The sequence below is a fragment of the Cherax quadricarinatus genome, chromosome 15 (genome assembly GCF_038502225.1).
Source record: "Cherax quadricarinatus isolate ZL_2023a chromosome 15, ASM3850222v1, whole genome shotgun sequence".
NCBI lineage: Eukaryota > Metazoa > Arthropoda > Malacostraca > Decapoda > Parastacidae > Cherax > Cherax quadricarinatus.
Window position 1 is genome coordinate 3601455 of NC_091306.1, and position 25000 is coordinate 3626454.

A 25000-nucleotide genomic window follows, 5' to 3' on the forward strand; every position below is an offset into this window, starting at 1 on the left:
TGCTTTACCCACCCCCACTGCCTTGCCCACCCCCACTGCCTTGCCCACCCCCACTGTCTTGCCCACCCCCGCTGTCTTACTCACCCCCACTGCCTTGCCTACCCCTATTGCTTTACCCACCCCCACTGCCTTACCCACCCCCACTGCCTTGCCCACCCCCACTGCCTTGCCCACCCCCACTGCCTTGCCCACCCCCACTGCCTTTCCCACCCCCACTGCCTTGCCCACCCCCACTGCCTTGCCCACCCCCACTGCCTTGCCCACCCCCACTGCCTTGCCCACCTCCGTTCTTCATTTTCAACACTGCCTTCATCACTTTGCCCACCACTTGCCCATCTTTCTCTACCTCTTCCCCTCTCTACCGTACACCACTTGCCCTAAGATTTTCCTCTTCTGCTCCTTTCTGCTTTAATTTATTATTCGTAAGAGAAAGCGAAAAAGCCGTAGGGGGCAATAAGAGGTAATCACGGTTATTCCAAGGTAGGAAAGGTAGTAGTAATAGTGGTAGTAGCACTAGTGGTGGTGGTGGTGGTAGTAGTAGTAGTAGTAGTGGTGGTAGTGGTAATAATAGTGGTGGTAGAAGCAGAAACTAAATTATCACAACACATAAAAGTCTGCGGATTACAATCGCCAGTTTTCAGTAACCTGTGAGCCAGTGACTCCATAAGTGTTGACGCCAGTATCTAGTTACCCATTCAATCTCGCTACCCCATGCCCCTAGCCCCGCTACCCCGCACCTTCCCCAAGCCCCGCTACCCCTCCCCTACCCCCACCCTTCCTGCCCCTTAAGGTAGGTAGTGTCGCAGTAAGGGTCTGGCCCACCTACTCCCCACCATATTGGATATTGCAGACCCCAGCGATGTTGATATTCACTTATCCAGCTCGCATTTCCATATTCGATATTTCCAGCGGTTATACTCGACCGGTTTATCCAGGTTACTTCGATATCCCTCCACGTGATATCCTTCTAAGCGATATCTCTACATATAGTATAACTATGTGTAGAGATATGTATATAATTTGCCTCCAATTGCTCATTAAGTTGATTCCACTCCAGGGAGGTGGAGCCTGGATGCCGGTGAGGGGCGCTTGCTTGAAGACAGTGGGCTCGTTCTTTCCCTTCCTTGATCGACCCTGAGAGACTTCCATTTTCCCAGGCGCTATATGACCCCCTGCGGATTTAGCGCCTGACGATGATTTGAAACAGAAAGTTTATTCCACTTTCTTAGTAATTATAGAAAACAAGCGAAAACAAAAGACACAAGAGATATCCGAGATGAAAAAAAGTGACAGATGTAGGAGGAAGTGTAGAAGAAATCTAGCAAGGACGCAGTGGGCACAATAAGAGAACACTCTGTCAACATCCGTGATCCATGACTCTTTTAACTGTTGCTAGCAGCTGTCAGAAACTTTAAAGAAACAAAAGCAGAAGTTTTTTAAGAGTAAACTGAACAACTATTTCGTACAGGTGCTGCATCAGTCAGGTTCTGATGGCTTTGTAGCTCTGTTCTCTACTGGCAGCAACAGCCTGGTTGACCACGCAGTCAACAATGTCTGGCTTCAGGTCAGGCTTTGAGAGAACCCTCATAATTCATCACAGGTACATGTATGTGCAGGAAAAAGGTCATTATTTGCTCTTTCCTGTGAGGCAGAGGACGTCTGGCTAAGGTTTGGGTAAGGCTCTGCAGCACAGGCGTGGAAAATATGGTGTGGCAAGGGTCGTGTGAGAGGTGGTGTGGCAGAGGTGGTGTGGCAGAGGTGGTGTGGCAAAGGAGATGTGGCAGAGGTGGTGTAGCAGAGGTGGTGTAGCAGAGGTGGTGTAGCAGAGGTGGTGTAGCAGAGGTGGTGTGGCAGACGTGGTGTAGCAGAGGTGGTGTAGCAGAGGTGGTGTAGCAGAGGTGGTGTAGCAGAGGTGGTGTAGCAGAGGTGGTGTAGCAGAGGTGGTGTGGCAGACGTGGTGTGGCAGACGTGGTGTGGCAGACGTGGTGTGGCAGACGTGGTGTGGCAGACGTGGTGTGGCAGACGTGGTGTGGCAGACGTGGTGAGCGTGGTGTGGCAGCCGTGGTGTGGCAGACGTGGTGTGGCAGACGTGGTGTGGCAGACGTGGTGTGTGGCAGACGTGGTGTGGCAGACGTGGTGTGGCAGACGTGGTGTGGCAGACGTGGTGTGGCAGACGTGCAGACGTGGTGTGGCAGACGTGGTGTGGCAGACGTGGTGTGGCAGACGGTGTGGCAGACGTGGTGTGGCAGACGTGGTGTGGGCAGACGTGGTGTGGCAGACGTGGTGTGGCAGAGACAGACGTGGTGTGGCAGACGTGGTGTGGCAGACGTGGTGTGGCAGACGTGGTGTGGCAGACGTGGTGTGGCAGACGTGGTGTGGCAGACGTGGTGTGGCAGACGTGGTGTGGCAGACGTGGTGTAGCAGACGTGGTGTGGCAGACGTGGTGTGGCAGACGTGGTGTGGCAGACGTGGTGTGGCAGACGTGGTGTGGCAGACGTGGTGTGGCAGACGTGGTGTGGCAGACGTGGTGTGGCAGACGTGGTGTGGCAGACGTGGTGTGGCAGACGTGGTGTGGCAGACGTGGTGTGGCAGACGTGGTGTGGCAGACGTGGTGTGGCAGACGTGGTGTGGCAGACGTGGTGTGGCAGACGTGGTGTGGCAGACGTGGTGTGGCAGACGTGGTGTGGCAGACGTGGTGTGGCAGACGTGGTGTGGCAGACGTGGTGTAGCAGAGGTGGTGTGGCAGACGTGGTGTGGCAGACGTGGTGTGGCAGACGTGGTGTGGCAGACGTGGTGTGGCAGACGTGGTGTGGCAGACGTGGTGTGGCAGACGTGGTGTGGCAGACGTGGTGTGGCAGACGTGGTGTGGCAGACGTGGTGTGGCAGACGTGGTGTAGCAGACGTGGTGTGGCAGACGTGGTGTGGCAGACGTGGTGTAGCAGACGTGGTGTGGCAGACGTGGTGTGGCAGACGTGGTGTAGCAGACGTGGTGTGGCAGACGTGGTGTGGCAGACGTGGTGTAGCAGACGTGGTGTGGCAGACGTGGTGTGGCAGACGTGGTGTGGCAGACGTGGTGTGGCAGACGTGGTGTGGCAGACGTGGTGTAGCAGACGTGGTGTGGCAGACGAGGTGTGGCATACGTGGTGTACGTGGTGTGGCAGACGTGGTGTGGCAGACGGGGTGTGGCAGACGTGGTGTGGCAGACGTGGTGTGGCAGACGTGGTGTGGCAGACGTGGTGTGGCAGACGTGGTGTGGCAGACGTGGTGTGGCAGACGTGGTGTGGCAGACGTGGTGTGGCAGACGTGGTGTGGCACGTGGTGACGTGGTGTGGCAGAGGTGGTGTGGCAGACGTGGTGTGGCAGACGTGGTGTGGCAGACGTGGTGTGGCAGACGTGGTGTGGCAGACGTGGTGTGGCAGACGTGGTGTGGCAGACGTGGTGTGGCAGACGTGGTGTGGCAGACGTGGTGTGGCAGACGTGGTGTGGCAGACGTGGTGTGGCAGACGTGGTGTGGCAGACGTGGTGTGGCAGACGTGGTGTGGCAGACGTGGTGTGGCAGACGTGGTGTGGCAGACGTGGTGTGGCAGACGTGGTGTGGCAGACGTGGTGTGGCAGACGTGGTGTGGCAGACGTGGTGTGGCAGACGTGGTGTGGCAGACGTGGTGTGGCAGACGTGGTGTGGCAGACGTGGTGTGGCAGACGTGGTGTGGCAGACGTGGTGTGGCAGACGTGGTGTGGCAGACGTGGTGTGGCAGACGTGGTGTGGCAGACGTGGTGTGGCAGACGTGGTGTGGCAGACGTGGTGTGGCAGACGTGGTGTGGCAGACGTGGTGTGGCAGACGTGGTGTGGCAGACGTGGTGTGGCAGACGTGGTGTGGCAGACGTGGTGTGGCAGACGTGGTGTGGCAGACGTGGTGTGGCAGACGTGGTGTGGCAGACGTGGTGTGGCAGACGTGGTGTGGCAGACGTGGTGTGGCAGACGTGGTGTGGCAGACGTGGTGTGGCAGACGTGGTGTGGCAGACGTGGTGTGGCAGACGTGGTGTGGCAGACGTGGTGTGGCAGACGTGGTGTGGCAGACGTGGTGTGGCAGACGTGGTGTGGCAGACGTGGTGTGGCAGACGTGGTGTGGCAGACGTGGTGTGGCAGACGTGGTGTGGCAGACGTGGTGTGGCAGACGTGGTGTGGCAGACGTGGTGTGGCAGACGTGGTGTAGCAGAGGTGGTGTGGCAGACGTGGTGTGGCAGACGTGGTGTGGCAGACGTGGTGTGGCAGACGTGGTGTGGCAGACGTGGTGTGGCAGACGTGGTGTGGCAGACGTGGTGTGGCAGACGTGGTGTGGCAGACGTGGTATGCGATATTGGTGTCGATCACGCTGGGGAAGTGCAGGGTAGATTGTGTTGCTGGGTTCCTGAGTCAGTGATGAGGAAAGGAGTGAAAGGGAGGGAAGGAGAGAAAGGGAAGGAAGGAGGATAAATTGTTGGAAAGAGGGAGGAAAGTGTGAGTTAGGTAGATAATAGGTTACTTATGGAAGAAGGTATATATGCAAGTTTATAGGTAGTTTTGGAGGGAGGAAGGGAGGTAGGGGAAGTTGAAGATGGACGTGATAGGTGGTGCAGTGTTGAAAAAGGGAGGGGGGAGGAAGAGGAGGAGGAAGAGGAGGAGGAAGAGGAGGAGTAGGGTGGAGAAAGCGGAGGGAAGGATTTGGGGGAAGATGGAAGAGGGGGACATGTGGGGATGGATAGAGGAAGGAGGAGTTGGGGTGTAGGAGAGAAGGGAGAAGGGGGAGAGGGGAGAAAGGGGGGTTCAGTGTTTACCATGACGGCGGTCAGTCAGACAGTGGTGGCGCCAGCTGGTGATGGAACAGAGTTCACGCCAGGTGGTGATGGAGGGTACCACGCCAGGTGGTAATGGGGAAAGTGGTGTCACGTCAGTTTTTGATACAAGGGGCTCTGTCACACCAGGTGAGGGAAAATAATGGAATATAACACTGACGAGTGTCAAATATCCAAAAAAAAAATAGACTGGTAAAATACTGAAGACTGTTAGACACCTGAAAGCATCTGACTAACACAACAAATAATAATTACAAAATGTTATAACTACAGTATTGATAAATTCCAAGGCTACAAAGGCAAACTTTATAACAACCTTCGGATAAAAAATGCAGATAAAATTACTTTAGACCTGGAGGTTAACTGCAGTCACCTCCAGAGATCAGCGCCCCTGCGGCTCGGTCCCACACCAGGCCTCCTGTGGTTGCTGGCCTCGTTGGGAAAGCTGCTCGACCGTCCCAACTTATGCACCACAGCCCGGTTGATCAGGACCAGCTTTGAGGAGCTTGTCGAGTTCCCTCTTGAAGACAACCAGGCGACTGTTAGTAATTCTCCTTTTAAAGAGTCATGGTCCCTTTACACTTACTGAATTTATATTGTATGTTTTAAATAAATTTCACTTCACGGGTATAATTTGTTATAAGTACTTCGAAAATTTGTACACAGAATTAAAAAAAAAGTACAAAAGTAAGGTACATAGAAAATGTGAACAAGTGTCGGTGCCGTTCTCGAGTACACAGCACCAGCATGGAGCCTGCGCTGACTGAAGACTATATTGTAGTCACCAAACTGGTCTAAGGGGCATTAGCTACGATAAGGTGAGGAAATTGGACCTGATGTTACTGGAGAAGCAAAAGGTCAGCAGAGACGTAACCATGACGTTCAAGATACTCAGAAGCATTGAAAGGTTTGTTGGTTGGTGTGATAAGGTTTTCCAGGAAAGAGAACAAGTGTTTCCTGACAGCTGGAGCTTTTGGTCATCTGACCGAGGCCTTTCGCTGGCTTACCCCTTTAAAAATTATGGTCACAGTTACAACCATTTTGTGTCCCGTATTGAGAGGGTCGTGAATTTTTTTTTTTATAATGGAGGGACCATAGAAGACGGACACCCAGATGAACCACCTTGAAAAAGTTTAGAAAAAATTTGACGAGATTGGAATTTTAAATGAAGATGGCTACCTACCCAGAGTCTACCTGGAGGGTATTCCGGGGATTAACGCCCCCGCGGCCCGGTCCAAGACCAGGCATCCCTGTGGATCAGGGCCTGATTAACCAGGCTGTTATTGCTGGCTGCAATTTCACCTGCTTTGAATGGAGATGTTAATGTACAACAATATTCCAGCCTAGAGAGAACAAGTGATTTAGAAAGGATCATCATTGGCTTGACATCTCTTGTTTTGAAAGTTCTCATTATCCATCCTGGAGTAAACGAAAGAAAGTGAATTAAACTAAGTAAACTAATGTAAAAAAAAAACGAGATCGAACATAAACATGAAAGTCAAGATACTCAAGGTGGCAGGTATAACAGTGGAAGATGTAGACCTGATTGATCTGGTTAGCACCAGACGATCCTGGCCCATGGCCGGGCTCCGAGAGTACCAAGACTCGAAATTCATCAAAAGGCATATCAGATGCACGGTAACTAGGAAATACTGTTCAATCTGAGGGAGGTTAAGAACTACATGACGAGGTGGGTAGCACACAGTTTTCAGAGTAGTTGTGGTAAGGTCAGGGAATATAACGTAACAAACACTGCTAGGTGAACACGGTGGAGAGATGACAACAGAGTGAGTATCTTTTATTGTGACTCTGCAACACAAAGGCAGGTCAGCAGGTGAGTAATTCCTGGCCACTAATATATGCACCATCACGCTACCAACGATTTCTACAGCAGTTTAAAAAATATAGAAAATTCAATGTTAGGTTTGCTTAGTTAAAAGCAGCGTACCTGGTTATTAATATAAAGAAAGAAGTACTGGAAGATGGAGGTGGAACGGCAGCGCTGACAACTGAAACAGGTTGCAGTGAAGGCCTGCGGGCCAGGCAGTCAGTAAGAAAGTCTGACCTCAGGCCGGGCTGCGAGGGTAGAAGAACCCTGGGAACTTATCACAGGTATGTCACGTCACAGTGGCCGATGACAAAAGTTTGGATAAGATAAGAGCATGTGTATTCTCTGTTTTGATATTACAATAACTAAGTTAAGTTCTGTCTCTGTGGGACGAGTGATAGTCCAATTACCCTTCAGCCCTGTTTCCTGGCTTAATTCCTACCTGGAAGGTTTAGAGACTGACCTTCTGTCACTTGTTGCCTCATATTCCCTCCGTCAGTTCCCTCAACATCCTCTACAGCAGAAGTATCAGACACTTAAGTTCCCTCAACATCCTTTCCTGCTAGAAAAGTGAACTGATGATGGCGATAGGTTCTTGAGTCAAGGAATTGGGCCTATCCTTTCCTTGGCTTAAACAGAACTACCCAGCCTTCCCCTCTCCCTCCCATCCCTCAAGTGCTTTGAACTTTGCTGTTCTAGCGCTTCCTCAGAGCCACAACAATAAACCTCAACTTCCTCTGTACTGTGACGTGTTGTGGATCTAGACCATCAAGACCAATAAGTGTTATTACAGTTTGTCATTGCGATGCATTAGCCCCTTATGGGTTACCCAGAGCCTGGAAGATTTTGAAGTTTGATCCTAGAAAGGTGAAGGATGTTTACAATCCCTTGAATCAGGAGCCCTGCAAGAGCAACAATATAGTACACAGAGCACCACCTTGTTTGGGTCAGTCCCACAACAGTGTTATGCCGCACGTTGATAACATATGGATATCAGAAGCCAAAGTCTCCACCATCTTCAACACGTCATTTGGGGCTCTCAATTTTTAAAGCAATTCTATTGAAAAATGTCGACATAATATAAGATAAAAATAGTGTTGATGATATTCGTAAGCTTCATAGAGTGCCCTTACATTTATAAGTTTGCGCGTGTGAGGAGGGTGAAGGCCAGGCCTCAAGTCCACACAATACCATAACAACTGACCACACTGAGAGATTCGGCTCGAAGTGTAAAATAAATACAGTGAAGAACAGGGAGTTTACCTGGAGTCGCCTCCCATAGACGAGGCAAACAAGGTTAAAGTGACAGCGGTACAGCCTTCTAGAGACGCTGGTAGTCAGCTGACCTTAGCACTCTCTGGATTCATCTGACGAAAACTCTGAGATGGAAAGTACGAGAGCTAAGTGTGATCGACAGCCATCTATGATTAGGGAGGATAAGGACTTGGGGCTGTCCTTAAATGGCAGTGGAGACTATTACTTCTTATGAAAGCAAAGGACTCTGCAAACGGTGCAACATCCCCCTAATGAAAAACAGAGGCGCCATAAGTGCGCCGAGAGACAGCACATTGGGTGTCAGGGGCCCATGACTGTTCAGCTGTCTCCCAGCATACATGTGGGGGAGGGGGGTTACCAATAGACACCCGGCTGTCTTCAAGAGGGAGCTGGACAGGACCTAAAGTCAGTACCTGACCAGCCGGGCTGTGGTTCGTACGTTGGTTTGCGTGCGGCCAGCAGTAACAACCCTGGTTGATCTGGCCCAGATGCACCACGAGTCCTGGTCATGTACCGGGCCGCGGGGGCGTTGACCCCCGGAGCACCTTCCAGGTATACTCCAGGTAAAGGCACCGATATGAGGAAACTGGGTCACTTTTTCCGCTAAATGTAGGCCTGCGGGCCTTTAGGAGCAAGAGCCTGGTTGATCAAGCACTCCACAAGGAAGCCTGGCCTCAGGCCAAGCAACGAATTCAGAAGAACCCTCGAAACTGGCCACAGGTATTCGCACATATGTACCACAGTAATATTTAATATGAACCAAGTAAATGAATAAAGCTTAGCTAAGATCTATACTTACCACTTTACTAGCTTACTTGGTCCTGTGGTCTCGTGGTACTCTTGGTCCTGTGGTCTCGTGGTACTCTTGTTATTGTGGTCTCGTGGTACTCTTGTTATTGTGGTCTCGTGGTACTCTTGTTATTGTGGTCTCGTGGTACTCTTGTTATTGTGGTCTCGTGGTACTCTTGTTATTGTGGTCTCGTGGCACTCTTGTTATTGTGGTCTCGTGGTACTCTTGTTATTGTGGTCTCGTGGTACTCTTATTACTGTGGTCTCGTGGTACTCTTGTTATTGTGGTCTCGTGGTACTCTTGTTATTGTGGTCTCGTGGCACTCTTGTTATTGTGGTCTCGTGGTACTCTTGTTATTGTGGTCTCGTGGTACTCTTGTTATTGTGGTCTCGTGGTACTCTTGTTATTGTGGTCTCGTGGTACTCTTGTTATTGTGGTCTCGTGGTACTCTTGTTATTGTGGTCTCGTGGTACTCTTGTTATTGTGGTCTCGTGGTACTCTTGTTATTGTGGTCTCGTGGTACTCTTGTTATTGTGGTCTCGTGGTACTCTTGTTATTGTGGTCTCGTGGCACTCTTGTTATTGTGGTCTCGTGGTACTCTTGTTATTGTGGTCTCGTGGTACTCTTGTTATTGTGGTCTCGTGGTACTCTTGTTATTGTGGTCTCAGTACTCAATGTTTTTATCCATGACCTTTAGAGAGTACCATGAACCACACACACTGATAAACACATACACACACACACACACACACACACACACACACACACACACACACACACACACACACACACACACACACACACACACACACACACACACACACACACACACACACACACACACACACACACACACAGCAACAAGGGGTTACAACTGGAAATTGAAAACTCATGTGAGTCACAGGGATGTTAGGATGTATTTCTTTAGTCATAGAGTTGTCAGGAAGTGGAGCAACGTGGAGAGTGATGTAGTGGAGGCAGGATTCATACATAGCTTAAGAAGAGGTTCGATAAAGCTCATGGAGCACGGAGAGAGTGAACCTAGTAGCGAAGAGGCGGAGCCAGGAGCTATGACTCGACCCCTGCAACCATAACTAGGTGAGTATTCACAAACACACACACACATACACACACGTCTCTCTCTCTCTCTCTCTCTCTCTCTCTCTCTCTCTCTCTCTCTCTCTCTCTCTCTCTCTCTCTCTCTCAGCGAGGCAGCTGTCCCCAATAAGCGTGATATACACTACCACTAGACAGGGGGTCTGGTCCGGTCGGCGCCTGGGATATTGACCCTGGGACGGGGAGGGGGGAGGGGCGAGAGGGGGAAGGTAGAGGAGGTGAACGGGGGATAATGAAGGGGGACAGGGAAGGGGGGAGACTTGTGACGTTCTCCCCTCCCTCTCTCCCTCCCCCAATGCTTACCTCTCGCTGTCCCCCATATTCCCCCGTCTCCTACAGGCATACATGGACACACGCGCGCTACCTGCCAAACACACAGACACAGACACAGACACACACACACCTAGGACAAAATGGTAACTAACACACACACACACACACACACACACACACACACGAGGTGGACAAAGACGGGATGTTCCAGAGATGGGACACAGACACAAGAGGTCACAATTGGAAGTTGAAGACTCAGATGAATCAAAGGGATGTTAGGAAGTATTTCTTCAGTCATAGAGTAGTCAGGCCATGGAATAGCCTAGAAAGTGATGTAGTGGAGGCAGGAACCATACATAGTTTTAAGGCGAGGTATGATAGAGCTCATGGGGCAGGGAGAGAGAGGACCTAGTAGCAATCAGCGAAGAGGCGGGGCCAGGAGCTGTGAATCGACCCCTGCAACCACAAATAGGTGAGTACAAATAGGTGAGTACACACACACACACAAAGGTCATTCCCACTAACAACCATAAGCACTACTACCAGAGACAATCTCCCACACCTCTCCCAGAGTGGTACTCTTATATCTAAACTGAAGGCACTGCGCAACACTGGAATGTGACTCCAACATTGATTTACCAAGACACTGGAAGCGTTTATGTTTATCTTTAACATATTAAATACAGTGACACCCAATTACTGAATACTTCCAGCAGGTACTGGAGTTTCTTAAACAGGTGAAACATTGTGAGTTTGTAAATGGTCCAAATCGGACCGAAACGTCGTCGTAAGCTCCTCTCTTCTATGTACGGGTTATTTGTGTATTGTTCCAGTCACGGTATTGTGCCCTTTTCTTGTTATTTAGGTAGTGGAGTTATTACAGAGGATATGACATTCCAGCAGGTACTGGAGTTTCTTACAGAGGATATGACATTCCAGCAGGTACTGGAGTTTCTTACAGAGGATATGACATTCCAGCAGGTACTAGAATTTTTCTAACAGAGGATATGGCATTCCAGCAAGTACTGGAGTTGCCTCACACAGTATACAGAGCTGTGGTAAAAACATCAAGAAGTGCAAACTATCTCTCTCTCACAGTTGTCAGAATGGTGAGATACAAATTACAAGACACTGGCAGGGAGACCTGAGATGGGCCTCAAGAAGAAAAATCGTAAGTAATCTTCAAGAACAAGGAGAGTCTAATTATGCATGTGAAAGAAAAAATTCAGAATAAAGGAAATGAAACAGGTAGCCATGAAGGATGCTGATATACTGACTAATTGGAGTTCAGTCACTAGATGTTATGAACATGAGTGAAGTGAGTAGAGCTGAAGTTTACTAACATTGTTGGTAGAGGTCGGCAGTCTACTAGCACTCCTGGTAGAACCGAAAAGGCGTGTGTGTGTGTGTGTGTGAAAGAAGAAGTAGGTGAGAGAGAGAGAGAGAGAGAGAACACGTGCAGTCGATCTATGTGGTGCAGCTTTAATGGTTCATATTGTAACCCTGACGTACGTTTTCTCTGTCTCTCTGCCTCTGTCTGTCTGCCTCTCTCTATCTCTCTGTCTGTCTCTGCCTGTTTGTCTCTGTCTGTCTGTCAGTCTGTCTGTCTGTCTGTCTGTCTGTCTGTCTGTCTGTCTCTCTCTCTCTCTCTCTCTCTCTCTCTCTCTCTCTCTCTCTCTCTCTCTCTCTCTCTCTCTCTCTCTCTCTCTCTCTCTCTCTCTCTCTCTCTCTCTCTCTCTCTCTCGGATTATTTTCCAAAAGAAAACGCCGACATTATACAAGCAACTTTTTCCTAGAAAGAAACAGTGTAACACAACTTCTGTACAGATTTGTGAAAGTGAGACACTTTCGTTTTAAATTGGATACACAGTATTATTAACTTAAAAATGGTTACGTGACACCACCAGGTCACTGGACCTCAGTTCTTTTGTTCATACCAAGAATTATGTTCAGTTTAATGTTATTCTTTTTAGTCTTAAGACACACACACACACACACACACACATCACGGAAATAGGTGAAGAGATGGACGAGATTGTAAATTTTCAGAGAATAGGGGGGTACTCGAAGGGGAGAAAGCGACCAATCAAGCTGATTCTCAGGACGGAAACAGTGCGGAACAGGATCCTCCAAGAGAAACCACGATTGAAATACTCGGAAGAGTACAAGAGGGTGTTCCTAGACAGAGACAGAACAAAATCAGAACGACAGCAGCTGAGGGAGAGGACAAAAAAACGAAAGGAGCTAGGAAAAGAGACAATGAGGGAATCAGCAGAGGTCAGTCAGAGCAGGACAGAACAGCAAGGGCAAGCACACACACAACTACTCTCAGAACCATACAACCTATCACACCATCCCAACACACACTACAATCCATACCCACAGCCTCCACCCAACACCGAGCTATAGAATCCCACAGTATGCCACCAGGTCTCCCACCCTCACAGGCCCCCCAAACCACAGTGTTGGAAAGGAAACTGAAGGTATGGTACACAAACGCTGATGGAATAACAAATAAGTGGGAGGAGTGGCACGAAAGAGTCAAAGAAGCATCACCGGACATCATAGCTCTCACAGAAACCAAGCTTACAGGTATGATAACAGATGCCATCTTTCCAACGGGATACCAAATCCTGAGGAAAGACAGAGGGAACAGGGGGGGTGGAGGAGTGGCGTTGCTGATCAAAAATCGCTGGAATTTTGATGAGCTGGAGAGAGGAGATAGCGGAGAAGAAAGTGATTACATAGTGGGAACACTTCACTCTGGAGGTCCCAAGGTGGTAATAGCAGTGATGTATAACCCACCACAGAACAGCAGGAGGCCAAGGCAAGAGTACGACGAGAGCAATAGAGCGATGGTTGACACACTGGCTAGAGTGGCCAGAAGAGCTCATGCATGCAGGGCAAAGCTCCTGATCATGGGTGACTTTAACCACAAGGAGATCGTTTGGGAGAACTTGGACCCACATGGGGGCCAAGATACATGGAGGGCTAAGATGATGGAGGTGGTACTGGAGAACTTCATGTACCAACATGTAAGGGACACTACAAGAGAGAGAGGAGAGGATGAACCAGCAAGGCTGGACTTAGTATTCACCTTCAGTAGTGCAGATATCGAGGACATCACATATGAAAGACCCCTTGGGGCCAGTGACCATGTGGTTTTAAGCTTCGAATACACAGTAGAGCTACAAGTGGAGGGAGAAGCAGGAAGGCCAGGACGAATGAAGCCAAACTACAAGAAAGGGGACTACACAGGAATGAGGAACTACCTGAACGGGGTTCAGTGGGACAGAGAACTGGCAGGGAAGCCAGTTAATGAGATGATGGAATATGTAGCAACAAAATGCAAGGAGGCTGAGGAGAGGTTTGTACCCAAGGGTAACAGGAGTAATGAAAAAAACAGGATGAGCCCATGGTTTACCCAAAGGTGCAGGGAGGCAAAAACCAAGTGTGCTAGGGAATGGAAGAAATATAGAAGGCAAAGGACCCATGAGAATAAGGAGAACAGTCGTAGAGCCAGAAACGAATATGCACAGATAAGAAGGGAGGCCCAAAGACAATATGAAAATGACATAGCAGCGAAAGCCAAATCTGACCCGAAACTGTTGTACAGCCACATCAGGAGGAAAACAACAGTCAAGGACCAGGTAATCAGGCTAAGGAAGGAAGGAGGAGAGACAACAGGAAATGACCGTGAAGTATGTGAAGAACTCAACAAGAGATTCAAAGAAGTGTTCACAGAGGAGACAGAAGGGACTCCAGAAAGACGGAGAGGTGGGGCACACCACCAAGTGCTGGACACAGTGCACACAACCGAGGAAGAAGTGAAGAGGCTTCTGAGTGAGCTAGATACCTCAAAGGCAATGGGGCCAGATAACATCTCCCCATGGGTATTGAGAGAGGGAGCAGAGGCGCTATGTGTACCCCTAACAACAATATTCAATACATCTATCGAAACAGGGAGATTGCCTGAGGCATGGAAGACAGCAAATGTAGTCCCAATCTTTAAAAAAGGAGACAGACATGAAGCATTAAACTACAGACCAGTGTCACTGACATGTATAGTATGCAAAATCATGGAGAAGATTATCAGGAGAAGAGTGGTGGAACACCTAGAAAGGAATGATCTCATCAACAGCAGCCAGCATGGTTTCAGGGACGGGAAATCCTGTGTCACAAACCTACTGGAGTTCTATGACATGGTGACAGCAGTAAGACAAGAGAGAGAGGGGTGGGTGGATTGCATTTTCTTGGACTGCAAGAAGGCGTTTGACACAGTTCCACACAAGAGATTGGTGCAAAAACTGGAGGACCAAGCAGGGATAACAGGGAAGGCACTACAATGGATCAGGGAATACTTGTCAGGAAGACAGCAGCGAGTCATGGTACGTGGCGAGGTGTCAGAGTGGGCACCTGTGACCAGCGGGGTCCCGCAGGGGTCAGTCCTAGGACCAGTGCTGTTTCTGGTATTTGTGAATGACATGACGGAAGGAATAGACTCTGAGGTGTCCCTGTTTGCAGATGACGTGAAGTTGATGAGAAGAATACACTCGATCGAAGACCAGGCAGAACTACAAAGGGATCTGGACAGGCTGCAGACCTGGTCCAGCAATTGGCTCCTGGAGTTCAATCCCACCAAGTGCAAAGTCATGAAGATTGGGGAAGGGCAAAGAAGGCCGCAGACGGAGTACAGTCTAGGGGGTCAGAGACTACAAACCTCACTCAAGGAAAAAGATCTTGGGGTGAGTATAACACCAGGCACATCTCCTGAAGCGCACATCAACCAAATAACTGCTGCAGCATATGGGCGCCTAGCAAACCTCAGAACAGCATTCCGACATCTTAATAAGGAATCGTTCAGGACCCTGTACACCGTATACGTTAGGCCCATATTGGAGTATGCGGCACCAGTTTGGAACCCACACCTAGCCAAGCACGTAAAGAAACTAGAGAAAGTGCAAAGGTTTGCAACAAGACTAGTCCCAGAGCTAAGAGGTATGTCCTACGAGGAGAGGTTAAGGGAAATCAACCTGACGACACTGGAGGACAGGAGAGATAGGGGGGACATGATAATGACATACAAAATACTGAGAGGAATTGACAAGGTGGACAAAGACAGGATGTTCCAGAGATTGGACACAGTAACAAGGGGACACAGTTGGAAGCTAAAGACACAGATGAATCACAGGGATGTTAGGAAGTATTTCTTCAACCACAGAGTAGTCAGTAAGTGGAATAGTTTGGGAAGCGATGTAGTGGAGGCAGGATCCATACATAGCTTTAAGCAGAGGTATGATAAAGCTCACGGCTCAGGGAGAGTGACCTAGTAGCGATCAATGAAGAGGCGGGGCCAGGAGCTCGGACTCGACCCCCGCAACCTCAACTAGGTGAGTACAACTAGGTGAGTACACACACACACACACACACACACACACACACACACACACACACACACACACACACACACACACACACACACACACACACACACACACACACACACACACACACACACACACACACACACACACACACACACACACACACACACCTAGAGCCACATGAGGGACCAGAAACATGGAGGGCTAAGATGTTGAAGACTGTATTGGAGAATTTCATGCACCAACATGTTAGGGATACAACCAGAGAGAGAGGAGAGGATGTTGCAGCAAGGCTGGATCTCATATTCACCTTGAATAGTTCAGACATAGGGGATATCACCCACGAAAGACCCCTTGGTGCTAATGATCATGATGTCCTGAGTTTTGAATATCTTGTTGAGTTAACAGTGGAGAATGCAGCAGCACGAGAACAAAGAGAGAAACCGAACTTCAAAAAAGGGGACTATATAGGAATGAGAAGTTTCCTGCATGAAGTGCAGTGGGAAAGAGAACTAGATGGAAAGACAGTAAATGAAATGACAGAAATAGTAACCACTAAGTGCAGGGAGACAGAGGAAAGGTTCATACCAAAGGGCAACAGAAAAAATGGTAAGACCAGAGTGAGCCCATGGTTTAACTGGAGGTGTAAAGAGGCCAAAGCCAAGTGTGCTAGAGCATGGAAAAGGTATAGAAGGCAAAGGACTCAAGAAAACAAGGAGCTGAGCAGAAGAACCAGAAACGAATATGCAAGGATAAGGAGAGAGGCCCAGAGGCAATACGAGAACGACATAGCATCAAAAGCCAAATCTGAACCAAAGTTGTTATACAGTCACATTAGGAGAAAAACAACAGTCAAGGACCAGGTAATCAGGCTGAGGAAAGAAGGAGGAAAGCTGACGAAGAGTGACCAAGAAGTATGTGATGAACTAAACAAAAGATTTAGAGAAGTATTCATAGTAGAGTCAAGAATGTTTCCAGCAAACTGTGGAGGTAGGGTGCACCAGCAGGTGCTGGACACAATACACATAAACAAGGTAGAGGTGAAGAAACTGCTAGACGAACTCGATACCTCAAAGGCGGTGGGCCCAGATAACATATCTCCATGGATAGTGAGAGAGGGAGCAGAGGAACTGTGTGTGCCATTAGCAGCAATCTTCAGTAAATCTATCGAAACAGGGCAGTTGCCTGAGGCGTGGAAGACAGCACATGTAGTTCCAATTTTTAAGAAAGGGGACAGATAGGCATTGTTAAACTACAGACCAGTGTCACTGACTTGTATAGTATGTAAAGTCATGGAAAAGATTATCAGGAGAAGAGTGTTGGAAAACATTGAAAAGACTGGGCTCATACATGACAGTCAGCACGGCTTCAGAGATGGGAAATCCTGTGTCACAAATCTACTTGAGTTCTACGATAAGGTAACAGAAGTAAGACAGGAGAGAGAGGGATGGGTAGATCGCATCTTTTTAGATAGCAAGAAGGCTTTTGACACTACCACACAAGAGACTGGTGCAAAAATTAGAGGAGCAGGCAGAAATAACGGGGAAAGTACTGCAATGGATCAGGGAATACCTGACAGGAAGGAAACAACGTGTGTTGGTACGTGCTGAAGTGTCGGAGTGGGCGCATGTGTCGAGTGGGGTTCCACAAGGTTCAGTTCTAAGCCCGGTTCTGTTTCTTGTATACGTGAATGACATGGTGGAAGGAATAGATTCAGAAGTGTCACTGTTCGCTGATGATGTGAAACTGATGAGGAGAATACAAGTGGGCGAGAATCAGTTAAGATTACAAGGGGATCTGGACAAACTACAAGTATGGTCCGACAAATGGCTCCTGGAGTTTAACCCCAGTAAGTGTAAGGTCATGAAGATTGGGGAAGGACACAGAAGACCGCAGACGGAGTACAGGTTAGGAAACCAACAGCTGTAAACGTCAATTAAAGAAAAGGATCTTGAGGTAAGCATTATAACGAACATGTCCCCTGAGGCACACAATCAAATAACTGCTGCAGCATATGGGAGACTGGCAAACCTGAGAATGGCGTTTAGACATCTGAGTAAGGAGGCATTCACAACATTGTACACCGTGTACGTAAGGCCTATATTGGAATATGCAGCGCCAGTATGGAACCCTCACTTAGCCAAACACGTCACGAAATTGGAGAAAGTGCAAAAATTTGCAACACGATTAGTCTTATGGGGTATGTCTTATGAGGAGAGCTTAAGGGAACTCAACCTGATGACACTCAAGGATAGGAGGGATAGAGGGGACATGATAACAACGTATAAAATACTGAGAGGCATTGACAAAGTGGACAAGGATCGAATGTTTCAGAGATGGGATACAGAAACAAAGGGACACCATTGGAAGCTGAATACCAAGATGAGTCATAGGGATGTTAGGAAGTATTTCTTTAGTCTTAGAGTTGTCAGGAATTGGAATAATCTGGAGAGTGAAGTAGTGGAAGCAAGTTCCATAAATAGCTTTAAGAAGAGGTATGACAAAGATCATGGAGCAGTGGGAGAGTGAATTAGTATCGACCAGTGAAGAGGCGGGGCCAGGAGCTGTGACTCCACCCCTGCAACCACATATAGGTGAGTACACACACACACACACACACACACACAAGCGCGCGCGCGCGTAGATACACATATTCGGGTAAGAGGTAGGATGTGTTTACCTAGTAAGTGATGTATTTATGTTCTGATTCAGTGGGTCTTACGTTTGTTTCATTCTGAGGAAATTGCTATGGATAGAGTGATGGTGAATAGGGTTTCCTCTTTAGAAAAGTTATTCACTACATCGCCACTATCCCACAAATGTCCGGTGATTCAAAAAATGCCACACTTTCACCATCACTCATTGATTGTTCCTGTCTGCCTGCAGATTTCAGAACATCGCAACTAATATATTGCTGCTGTATATCCTCACCCTTCCTTCAGAGTGCAGGTACTGTACTTCTCACCTGAGGTGTAATATCCTCACCCTTCCTTCAGAGTACAGGTACTGTACTTCCCACCTCGAGGACTGTAACATCCACAGCCTTCCTTCAGAGTGCAGGCACTGTACTTCCCACCTCGAGGTCTGTAACATCCACAGCCTTCCTTCAGAGTGCAGGCACTGTACTTCCCACCTCGAGGTCTGTAACATCCACAGCCTTCCTTCAGAGTGCAGGCACTGTACTCCCCACCTCGAGGTCTGTAACATCCACAGCCTTCCTTCAGAGTGCAGGCACTGTACTCCCCACCTCGAGGTCTGTAACATCCACAGCCTTCCTTCAGAGTGCAGGCACTGTACTTCTCACCTGAGGTGTAATATCCTCACCCTTCCTTCAGAGTGCAGGTACTGTACTTCCCACCTGAGGTGTAATATCCTCACCCTTCCTTCAGAGTGCAGGCACTGTACTTCCCACCTCGAGGTCTGTAACATCCGCAGCCTTCCTTCAGAGTGCAGGCACTGTACTTCCCACCTCGAGGTCTGTAACATCCACAGCCTTCCTTCAGAGTGCAGGCACTGTACTTCCCACCTCGAGGTCTGTAACATCCACAGCCTTCCTTCAGAGTGCAGGCACTGTACTTCCCACCTCGAGGTCTGTAACATCCACAGCCTTCCTTCAGAGTGCAGGCACTGTGCTTCCCACTCGAGGTCTGTAACATCCTCAGCACTTCCTTCAGAGTGCAGGCACTGTACTTCCCACCTCGAGGTCTGTAACATCCGCAGCCTTCCTTCAGAGTGCAGGCACTGTACTTCCCACCTCGAGGTCTGTAACATCCACAGCCTTCCTTCAGAGTGCAGGCACTGTACTTCCCACCTCGAGGTCTGTAACATCCACAGCCTTCCTTCAGAGTGCAGGTACTGTACTTCCCACCTCGAGGTCTGTAACATCCGCAGCCTTCCTTCAGAGTGCAGGCACTGTACTTCCCACCTGAGGTGTAATATCCTCACCCTTCCTTCAGAGTGCAGGCACTGTACTTCCCACCTCGAGGTCTGTAACATCCACAGCCTTCCTTCAGAGTGCAGGTACTGTACTTCCCACCTCGAGGTCTGTAACATCCACAGCCTTCCTTCAGAGTGCAGGCACTGTACTTCCCACCTCGAGGTCTGTAACATCCGCAGCCTTCCTTCAGAGTGCAGGCACTGTACTTCCCACCTCGAGGTCTGTAACATCCGCAGCCTTCCTTCAGAGTGCAGGCACTGTACTTCCCACCTCGAGGTCTGTAACATCCGCAGCCTTCCTTCAGAGTGCAGGTACTGTACTTCCCACCTGAGGTGTAATATCCTCACACTTCCTTCAGAGTGCAGGTACTGTACTTCCCACCTGAGGTGTAATATCCGCAGCCTTCCTTCAGAGTGCAGGCACTGTACTTCCCACCTCGAGGTCTGTAACATCCGCAGCCTTCCTTCAGAGTGCAGGCACTGTACTTCCCACCTCGAGGTCTGTAACATCCGCAGCCTTCCTTCAGAGTGCAGGTACTGTACTTCCCACATCGAGGTCTGTAACATCCGCAGCCTTCCTTCAGAGTGCAGGCACTGTACTTCCCACCTCGAGGTCTGTAACATCCGCAGCCTTCCTTCAGAGTGCAGGTACTGTACTCCCTACCTCGAGGTCTGTAACATCCGCAGCCTTCCTTCAGAATGCAGGTACTGTACTTCCCACCTCGAGGTCTGTAACATCCGCAGCCTTCCTTCAGAGTGCAGGCACTGTACTTCCCACCTCGAGGTCTGTAACATCCGCAGCCTTCCTTCAGAGTGCAGGTACTGTACTTCCCACCTCGAGGTCTGTAACATCCGCAGCCTTCCTTCAGAGTGCAGGCACTGTACTTCCCACCTCGAGGTCTGTAACATCCGCAGCCTTCCTTCAGAGTGCAGGCACTGTACTTCCCACCTCGAGGTCTGTAACATCCGCAGCCTTCCTTCAGAGTGCAGGCACTGTACTTCCCACCTCGAGGTCTGTAACATCCGCAGCCTTCCTTCAGAGTGCAGGCACTGTACTTCCCACCTCGAGGTCTGTAACATCCGCAGCCTTCCCTTCCTTCAGAGTGCAGGCACTGTACTTCCCACCTCGAGGTCTGTAACATCCGCAGCCTTCCTTCAGAGTGCAGGCACTGTACTTCCCACCTCGAGGTCTGTAACATCCGCAGCCTTCCTTCAGAGTGCAGGCACTGTACTTCCCACCTCGAGGTCTGTAACATCCGCAGCCTTCCTTCAGAGTGCAGGTACTGTACTTCCCACATCGAGGTCTGTAACATCCGCAGCCTTCCTTCAGAGTGCAGGCACTGTACTTCCCACCTCGAGGTCTGTAACATCCGCAGCCTTCCTTCAGAGTGCAGGCACTGTACTTCCCACCTCGAGGTCTGTAACATTAACAGCCTTCCTTCAGAGTGCAGGCACTGTACTTCCCACATCGAGGTCTGTAACATCCGCAGCCTTCCTTCAGAGTGCAGGCACTGTACTTCCCACCTCGAGGTCTGTAACATCCGCAGCCTTCCTTCAGAGTGCAGGTACTGTACTTCCCACATCGAGGTCTGTAACATCCGCAGCCTTCCTTCAGAGTGCAGGCACTGTACTTCCCACCTCGAGGTCTGTAACATCCGCAGCCTTCCTTCAGAGTGCAGGCACTGTTCCCACCTCGAGGTCTGTAACATCCGCAGCCTTCCTTCAGAGTGCAGGCACTGTACTTCCCACCTCGAGGTCTGTAACATCCGCAGCCTTCCTTCAGAGTGCAGGCACTGTACTTCCCACCTCGAGGTCTGTAACATCCGCAGCCTTCCTTCAGAGTGCAGGCACTGTACTTCCCACCTCGAGGTCTGTAACATCCGCAGCCTTCCTTCAGAGTGCAGGCACTGTACTTCCCACCTCGAGGTCTGTAACATCCACAGCCTTCCTTCAGAGTGCAGGTACTGTACTTCCCACCTCGAGGTCTGTAATCCACATCCGCAGTACTTAACCTCGAGGTCTTCCTTCAGAGTGCAGGCACTGTACTTCCCACCTCGAGGTCTGTAACATCCGCAGCCTTCCTTCAGAGTGCAGGCACTGTACTTCCCACCTCGAGGTCTGTAACATCCGCAGCCTTCCTTCAGAGTGCAGGCACTGTACTTCCCACCTCGAGGTCTGTAACATCCGCAGCCTTCCTTCAGAGTGCAGGCACTGTACTTCCCACCTCGAGGTCTGTAACATCCACAGCCTTCCTTCAGAGTGCAGGCACTGTACTCCCCACCTCGAGGTCTGTAATATCCTCACCCTTCCTTCAGAGTGCAGGTACTGTACTTCCCACCTGAGGTGTAATATCCTCACCCTTCCTTCAGAGTGCAGGCACTGTACTTCCCACCTGAGGTGTAATATCCTCACCCTTCCTTCAGAGTGCAGGCACTGTACTTCCCACCTGAGGTGTAATATCCTCACCCTTCCTTCAGAGTGCAGGCACTCTACTTCCCACCTCGAGGTCTGTAACATCCGCAGCCTTCCTTCAGAGTGCAGGCACTGTACTTCCCACCTCGAGGTCTGTAACATCCGCAGCCTTCCTTCAGAGTGCAGGCACTGTACTTCCCACCTCGAGGTCTGTAACATCCACAGCCTTCCTTCAGAGTGCAGGCACTGTACTTCCCACCTCGAGGTCTGTAACATCCACAGCCTTCCTTCAGAGTGCAGGCACTGTACTTCCCACCTCGAGGTCTGTAACATCCACAGCCTTCCTTCAGAGTGCAGGCACTGTACTTCCCACCTCGAGGTCTGTAACATCCGCAGCCTTCCTTCAGAGTGCAGGTACTGTACTTCCCACCTCGAGGTCTGTAACATCCACAGCCTTCCTTCAGAGTGCAGGCACTGTACTCCCCACCTCGAGGTCTGTAACATCCGCAGCCTTCCTTCAGAGTGCAGGCACTGTACTTCCCACCTCGAGGTCTGTAACATCCACAGCCTTCCTTCAGAGTGCAGGCACTGTACTTCCCACCTGAGGTGTAATATCCTCACCCTTCCTTCAGAGTGCAGGCACTGTACTTCCTACCTGAGGTGTAATATCCTCACCCTTCCTTCAGAGTGCAGGCACTCTACTTCCCACATTCTGAACTCGGATCTACCTAACTACATTCCTTGGATTCCGCCATTAAAAGAAGACTGGTAGTGCAGACTAAGAGATGGAGAGAGAGTAATGGGGAAGAATGGGGGAGGGAGAGTAATGGAGAGAGAGAGAGTGGTGGAGGGAAAGAGTGATGGAGAGAAAGTGATGGAGAGAGAGCGCTGGATGGAGAGTGGAAAGTGATGAAGGGAGAGTGATGAGAGAGAGATTGATAGGAGAAGGTTTTGGTTGGAGTAACAGGGAGGACAGGTTTGATTACATGCGGCTTTCTCATTCACATATGTATATCATCCCTCGGAGTCTCTCTCTCTGTCTCTCTCTCTCTGTCTCTCTCTCTCTGTCTCTCTCTCTCTGTCTCTCTCAATATTGGTGTGGCTTCTTCTCTTTATCTTTAATTTTCTTATCGGCTTTTGTTCATCTTCATCCTCTTCATTTTCTTCAAGTTCGTCTTCTTTTTCTTCTTCATCCTTTTCATCTTTATTCTGTCTTTCCTCTTCCTCATCTTCCTATTCACAGGTATCATCTAAATCATCGGGCAGTTCGCATGACAGGAAAGTGTCAAGCGGTGTGACACATTTCCCACCCATCCCACAGATGAGATTGATTCTCGTCGAGTTGAGTCGAGCTGAAGAGAAGCATAGACACTATTGTGACCAAGCGGAGAGAGAGAGAGAGAGAGAGAGAGAGAGAGAGAGAGAGAGAGAGAGAGAGAGAGAGAGAGAGAGAGAGAGAGAGAGAGAGAGAGAGAGAGAGAGAGAGAGAGAGAATTATAAGTGATAGTTTTTATTTTTTGCTTCGAGCCCAGATTATCAAAACGAAGAAATTTAATCCAGGGACTTCCTGTGTATGTGTGTGTGTGTGTGTGTGTGTGTGTGTGTGTCTCAGGTACCGTCACTAGGTGGTCACCAGGTAGATAGGTAACCTTTTTCTGGGCGGCAGGGGGACCCCAGGTACCGTTGTAGTCAACCGTTATAGACAGACATTAATCATAGTACCATATCAACCTTTACAGACGACACTAGAATTTGTATGAGAGTCACAACCCCTGAGGCTACAGCAAATCTTCCTGATCATATAAACTATTACAAAAACACTAGTTCGGCTTACACTAGTGTCGTAATATGAGAGTTCGGGATACTTAATACACATAAAAGAATTTATAATTTTTAGTAGCATATAAAAAAATCTTTATATATATATATATATATATATATATATATATATATATATATATATATATATATATATATATATATATATATATATATATATATATATATATATATATGAATCATACACTGGGTTACACGACAGTTCATCCTACCATACAGGGTACAATGTTCCTTCATCTCAGTATCACCCCCATAGCGTCTTTCTCCTCAGAGGCCATCAATCTGTCACATGGCACTATTCGTCAGTGTCACACTACTGTCCTATCTTCCTCCAGTGTCACACGACCCTATCGTCTCTCAGTGTTACACTACGCCTTTTTCTTACTTCAGTGCCACACTCTGTCTATCTTCCTCCAGTGTCACACTACGATCCCATCCTTCTTCAGTGTCACACTCCGACCCTATCTTCTCTCAGTGTCACATTATACAATAGCGTCAGCCATGACTTGTAGCTTCTTACTGAGTAAAGTAGAACTCTTCTTGAAAGACGAAATACTACAAGTGAGAGAGTTTGAAGTGTCTCCTCTGTATACCGTAAGGTGATCTGATGAATACTGCTTCTAAAACCATTAGATACACCGTAAGGTGGCCAGGTAAATACTGTCTACTCCCAGTAGATGTATACCGTAAGATGGTCTGGTAAGTACTGCTTCTAAGGCCGGCTCAGCAGTGCCCACATTGGGTTTGGTGACGTACCCAGTGGTACTGCAGACCGGCAGGTTAACAATCCAACCACTAGTTTGGCAGGAGGCCGCCACATAAACCAAATCTTCCAGTGGGACAGAAAACAATATGATTACTGAGAATAAATTTCGGTTTCACCTTTATGAAAAAAATGAAGAAATATAAACTGGATAGGAGTAGACAATTAACACACTCACTAGACTGGAAGATTAATGTGGGAGGATTTAGAAGATCTCAGAAGATCTCATATTTTACGATCACAATAATATTATGACAGTCGCGATGAAAATGATTGGCTGGCTAAGTTGAAGAATCAAAACAAGAGATGCCAAGCTAAGGATGATACTCTTCAAGTTACTTGTACTCTCTATAAAGGAATATTACTGTACACTTTCAATCTCTAAAATTTTAAGGCAAATGAAATTACAATTACAGGGAATGTACGGAGGAACCTTCAATGTCCGTATAGATTCAGTCAAGCACTTAAATTATTATACAACGCTTGAAGATCCATGAACTGTACTCCCTGAAACCTAGACGAGACAGATACATCATAATTTACACAACGAA